This window comes from Balaenoptera ricei, chromosome 3 (assembly GCF_028023285.1).
Source record: "Balaenoptera ricei isolate mBalRic1 chromosome 3, mBalRic1.hap2, whole genome shotgun sequence".
Taxonomy (NCBI): Eukaryota; Metazoa; Chordata; class Mammalia; order Artiodactyla; family Balaenopteridae; genus Balaenoptera; species Balaenoptera ricei.
In genome coordinates this window covers 1872200-1878379 of record NC_082641.1, presented here as the reverse complement: position 1 = coordinate 1878379, position 6180 = coordinate 1872200, and the positions used below count along the sequence as shown (strand labels likewise).

The following is a 6180-nucleotide window of genomic DNA, read 5'->3' as shown; positions in this document are numbered from 1 at the left end:
CCGCCTCCGTGTCCAGCCCTATGAAGTGAGGTGTGAGGTGAGGTGTCTGCACTTGACCTCCCTGAAGACACCCAGAGAACCGACGTCCAAGCAGAGCTGCGTTTCTTAGCCTTAGTGCAGCCAGGTGGGCAGGGGTTGAGGGAGCTGAGCTGGGGGACTGAGACGCAGGTCTTGTGCTGAAAGTGTGTACAGGGTGTGACATCGTAGTTTGGGCTGCCAGCTACAGTGAGGTGAGGGGCTTGAAGAGCAAGGGTCTTGGTAAGCCTTGATAAATAGGCTTTTCTGGTTGGGTAGCAGTCTTATCTTCCGGGAGCAGGTATTGCCTAGAATAAAGAGCTAAGGGACATATGACTGTCCTCGTATTCTTAGCACAGGAAAGAGGAAAAGGAGCAGCCCCTCAAGGGAAGAGCACGCTCACAAAGCAGTACATTAAATCACGTGAAAAAAAGCTCCTAGCTTAATTCCTAGTACACAGTAGGTGCTTAATAAATGCGGCTGTCCCCCATATCAGCAACACGGTTGGCTGGCTCGGCTCATTTTTGCCCTAAGCCTAGTGGACCTTTTAATTCACCTGGCCTAGGTAAGGGTTTATGGCTGAGCCTGGGGAGTGTAGGAGGGGCTGAAATTTTAGGGCCCAATGGGTGCAGGACAGGCAGTGGGCACATCGTTATAAAGGCTGTGTTTCCATAAATAATGTGCAAAAATGCTCGGGTATATTCTGGCTTCACTTCAATAAATAGAATGTGTTTCTTAGTCTCATCATAACGGTTGCTCCTTACGCCCCCTGGAAATATGCTTTAGGGCTGCTGTGTGTCCATCACTCCTGATGAACACCTGAGCCCCTTTCCTGGTGGGACCCGAGGTGCTTCCCAAAGGAATGGGGCCCAGAGGCTGCCGCGTCTCTGTGACTCCAGCCCGAGAAAGCTCTCTGCTCATAAGGGCTTGTTGTGCTTTAAAGATGTTGCAGTCCTAACCCCCAGTACCCATGATTGTGACCTAATTTGAAAATTGGCTTTTTTGCAGATGATCAAGTTCAGATGATGTCACGTGGGTGGGCCTAATGCAATGTGACTGGGATCCTTATAAGAAGGGGAAATTTGGACACAGGGACACACGTGGAATCAGGACATCACGTGAGCATGAAGGAAGAGATAGACGGGGTGATGCTTCTGCAAGCCAAGGAACGTCAAGGACGCCAGCAAACCCCCAGAAGCTGGAGAGGGACCCAGACCAGATTCTCCGTCACAGTCTCAGAAGGAAGCAGCCCTGCTGACCCCTTGATCTTGGACTTCCAGCCTCCAGACAGTGAGAGAACAAACTTCTGTTGTTCAAGCCACCCAGTCTATAGTGCTTTGTTATTGCAGCCCCAGGGCCTAGACTAGGCCCACCTCAGTCACCCAGGGTACCATCCCTGTTGTAAAGCCCTGGACCTCAATTACATCTGCAAAGTCCTCTTCGCCATGGAACATAACATGTTCACAGGTTCTGGGATTAGGGTGGCCATTCTTCAGGGGCCATTTTTCACCATTTGATGCTTCAATTACTTTCATCCTCTGAGGTAGGTACTGTTGTTCCCATTTTCTAGATGTGAAAACTAAGGCACGAGGCTGGGACTGCCTCTCCCGCTTTACCAAGCAGGCTGCCTGATGCCAGGCTGCCCACCGGCCCACAGGTCACCATGAGTGTGCAGGTGCCCAGGAGTGACGAAGACCCGCACCCTGAAAGTGGGCCACCTCCTTCCCGTAGCCCTTCGTTACCTGCAAGAAATCTCACATGGCTTCTCTAAACCAACCCATCCTCAAGCCTAAGAAGACTATGGCCTTAGACATGTGCAAGCAGCCTCAAAAGTGGTGAGCAAAAATCCAAACGACAGCGTCCATCCTTACTATGCTGAGTAAGGGTCATTCATGAGGCTCTAAGAAGGGCTGACACTCACGGAGCCTCAGTGCAGCCCTGCGCAAGTCACGGACCCAGGCAACAGTGCTTTCAATGTGGTCCCACAGGAGAAGGCAAGGACAAAGACACGTCTCCTGCCCTGGAGGGGCTTATATTCTGGTTTTTAAAGAAAAACGTAGATTGAAAGAACTCAATACACACAATATCCAAGGACGTATGTACATGAGACCTAAGCCCTCCGTGGTGTCCTCCGTGCCCAGAAATGAGGGCGCTAACTACCCACTCGTCCAGAGAGACGCCAGGGAGAGGGGAGAACTTTGTGTTCGTTCCTGAAAGAGGAAGTACTCGGCCCCCAGAGGGGACAGTGTGTTCACTCTCTCTCTCCCTCTCTCCCCACCGCTTTCCCTGAAACCGTTCTGTTATTACCCAGAACTTCCTAGAGGTTAGCAAAGATCAAAATGAGCTTAATCAAGTCTATCCATCATTTCCCTCTCTGCAGCCAGCTTCATGGGCCCATTGCTCGACCTCTATCCAGAAACAAATTCAGAGTCTCTGAAGAGAAATTAAAATTTGCGTCATTAAAATATCCAAAGCCATGAATCACCAGCAAACAGTATTTTATCACGCTGTCTCCCCCTCCTGGACTTCTCCTGTTCCCTGGAATGTATCTCAACACCCCAGCTCGCTCCAAGCCTCCAGAACATTTTCATGGGCAGCATTTGTAAAGCAATCATCTATTTTCAGATCTCACCCTGCGAGGCTGTTGGAATCAGGGCGATCAAACCTTGCAATCACATAGGGTCCTGCTGCTTTCCACCCTCAGCAAGGTGTGTTTTCCGAAACTAAGCGGACTTGTTACCCATAACATTTCCAGAATAATATAAAATTAGCTTTTTAAAAAATGTATTTGCCATTTATAAGAGTTCCTTTGCAATAACGTGATCGGACATGCAAAGAGGTGAAAGGGTATGTAACCAGCCCGTTTTCACTCAGTCAGTGGTCAGGCATCCAGTGAGGTTTTGCCCTGGCATCTTCCCACCGTGTCAAACAAGGTGACAGTGCCAGCCTCGTCCTCTCTGTGCTGAATGAGATCACGTCTGCGTCTGGGTCATTTTCAAGTTTTTGAAACAGTCACTCATAAACGGTGAGCTCTGTAGTATGATGAGTTAATCCAATTTCTTGGAAATGCCCAAGTTCTTCATTATGTTGGCAGGTCTTTATTCCGAGATTAGCTAGTTCAACCACAAGTGGATTTATCCCTTAATTGCTGCCACATAGGTGGTGCACCGTCACGGAGCTGAGATGCTCAGTTCTCATTCTGAGACCGAGACCAGCGGGCTCGGGGCTCTGACTCTCAAGGCAAGTTGCTTGTTATGTGTCAGCCTCTTCCTGTGTGAAGAAGGGGTATTATGACTCTCAGGATGTTAATAAGAAGAGTTTCTTTTTTTTCTTTTTTTTTTTTTCACCAGCAATAAAAAAAAATGATTTATTTCTTTTTTTTAATATAGATGTTATTTATTTATTTATTTTTAAATTTTTATTGGAGTATGGTTGCTTTACAATGTTGTGTTAGCCTCCATTGCACAACAAAATGAATCAACCATACACACACAGATATCCCCTCCCTTTTGGACTTCCCTCCCATTTAGGTCACCACAGTGTATTAGGTAGAGTTCCCTGTACTATACAGGATGTTCCCATCAGTTGTCTATTTTATGTAGAGTGCCAGTAATGTATATGTGTCAATCCCAGTCTCCCAATTCCTCCCTCCCCACCCCTTTCCCCCTTGGTGTCCATACATTTGTTCTCTACAACTGTGTCTCTAAGTCTGTCTTGCAAATAAGATAATCTATACCATTTTTCTAGATTCCACCCATATGCGTTATTATACGATATTTGCTTTCCTCTTTCGGACTTACTTCATTCTGTATGACACTCTCTAGGTCCATCCACGTCTCTACAGATGAAAGATATGGAACGCTTCACGAATTTGCATGTCATCCTTGTGCAGGGACATGCTAATCTTCTCTGTATCGTTCCAACTTTAGTATAAGTGCTGCCGAAGCGAGCACATAAGAAGAGCTTCTAATGTGAGGCCTGCTCACAGGGTGGCTTGCTGCCTCTGGTTCTATGTAGGTTTGTGTTGGAGAGTGGCATGACCCTCTGAACCTGGATGAGGAAGCGGATGGCCGCGCTGCTGTGGCTGAGCTCCCGGCACTGGGAAGGTGCTTTAAGAGAGGGTCTGGCAATCCAGAGCCTACTTGGAGGACACGGATTAGGGTTCTGGTGAGGAAACCCTACCCACATCACAACTGGAAGCTGCATCTGGGTTTTTATTTATTTTTTAATCTGTTAAACCCATGCCCCTAATTTGCTCCCCCATGTCCCCCTTTGGTGACCACTAGTTTGTTTTCTATGTCTGTGAGTCTGTTTCTAGTTTGTATATAGATTCGTTTGTATTATTTTTTAGATTCCACGTGTAAGTGATGTCATATAGTATTTGTCTTTCTCTAACTTATTTCACTAAGCATAGGTTCACCCATGTTGCTGCAAATGGCAGTACTTCATTATTTTTTTATAGCTGAGTACTATTCCTTTGTATCTATGTACCACATCTTCTTAAGCCAATCATCTGTTGATGGGCACTTGGTTTGTTTCCATGTCTTGGCTATTGTAAATAGAGCTGCTATGAACATTGGGGTGCATGAATCTTTTCAAATTAGTGTTTTTGTTTTTTCCAGGTATACACCCAGGATTGGAATTACTGGATCATATAGTAGCTCTATTTTTAGTTTTGTAAGGACCCTCAATACTGTTTCCATAGTGGCTGCACCAATTTACCTTCCCACCAACAGTGTAAGAGGGTTCCCTTTTCTCCACATCCTTTCCAACATAGTGACATAATCGGGGTATCCCCCATCTCTTGTCTGGGATTTCTGCAGTTGGGTGGGAGGATGAAGATGACACCCCCGGAAGACCTTTGGGTTCATGGCTCACCTATCTATTTCCACAGGTGTCCAAGGACTCTAAGGTTGAGGCTTTATTTTGCCCTAAACGTGGTTTTTCTTGCGTTATAACGTTGATTTCACTGCAGTTTGAATGCAAGATAACCATGAGCCCCCAAAGAATTTAAAAACAGTGAAGATTATGGGGCAGAAAGAGTATATATAATTATTTTTTATTACATTACATTTTATGTGCAAACTTTGTATGCACTTACTTTGGAGTTGTTGCTTGTTATTTATATAAGCTTGCTCTTGTTCAACTGATTTATTTTTCCTTTTGGAAAATTGTTTGACTGTCTCGGGTAGAGCTGGAACACATCATCATTTATCTCACTGAAATCAATGGAAACCTTTTTTTTTTTTTTTTTTTTCACCTGTTGGCTCTTCACTTAAGGGCAGAGTTTTCAGGAATAAAAGTCCTCAAATTAAGTGTGCGATAAATGTATTAACAAAGGTGTCTCACAACCTCTAATTTATTTTACCTCCTGGCCCTTTTCCCCATTGGAAATAGCCATGGAGGTTGAGGCATTTCAAGCTTACAGCTTCAGGGGAAGGATAATGCAGAAGAATAAAGGCACCAATGAGTGGCTTTTGAATTCCAAAGTAAGCTTTTGAGATTCATGACAGGGATAATAGTTGTGAGACATAAAGCCTTCTGAACTGCTTCTGCTGTGAGAGCTTATCAGCCTAAATCCATCGTAACTAGAGGTGGGGTCAGGTCGCCTCTGCCCTAACCCACAGACCTGGGGAACAGACCTGGGGAAAGAGCGGTGGATGAGCCATTTCGCTCCTCCGAGGACCAGAAGGCTGGGATGCCTTGAGGCTCGAAGGCCTTGGAACTTTGATCCTACATTTGGAGGAGGAAGAAGGGAACTCAGAACTAAATGGAAGGAGTTTGCCCTGACTGGAATCGCCATCCAGTTCTCTTACGAAGTTAAATGGAAACCTGAGGTAGAAAGTGACCTAATATCTCGGTCAACAGAGAATGGTGATTTGCCATGGCAACCGCTGCTTACAGCTATGGGAGCTGAAGCCTCAATCAACCAGGAAGTCCCCCTGCCACCAGAAGCCAGCCCTGGATTGGGGGATTGGGGGGGCCACGAGGGAGCCAGAGAAACTGGGAAGCTGGCAATTGTGAGGCTCCCCAATAACACGGTATGGTCTAGCACCGAATCCACCCACCAGGGGAGCCCCTCTCCTCTCACCAGGAGACCCCCAGAGGGCAATTTGGGATGGTTTCATCTGGGGGTGAGTTTTAAGTATTATCTAACAATAGCAA

General features: G+C 46.2%; 1 non-coding gene across 1 annotated transcript; it reads right to left on the bottom strand.

The window, feature by feature from the left end:
- Nucleotides 1-3862: 3862 nt before the first annotated feature.
- Nucleotides 3863-3968, bottom strand: LOC132364149 (U6 spliceosomal RNA). The gene has a single exon (XR_009502707.1). It is a non-coding gene; the product is annotated as a U6 spliceosomal RNA (small nuclear RNA).
- Between the last annotated feature and the right edge of the window lie 2212 nt (nucleotides 3969-6180).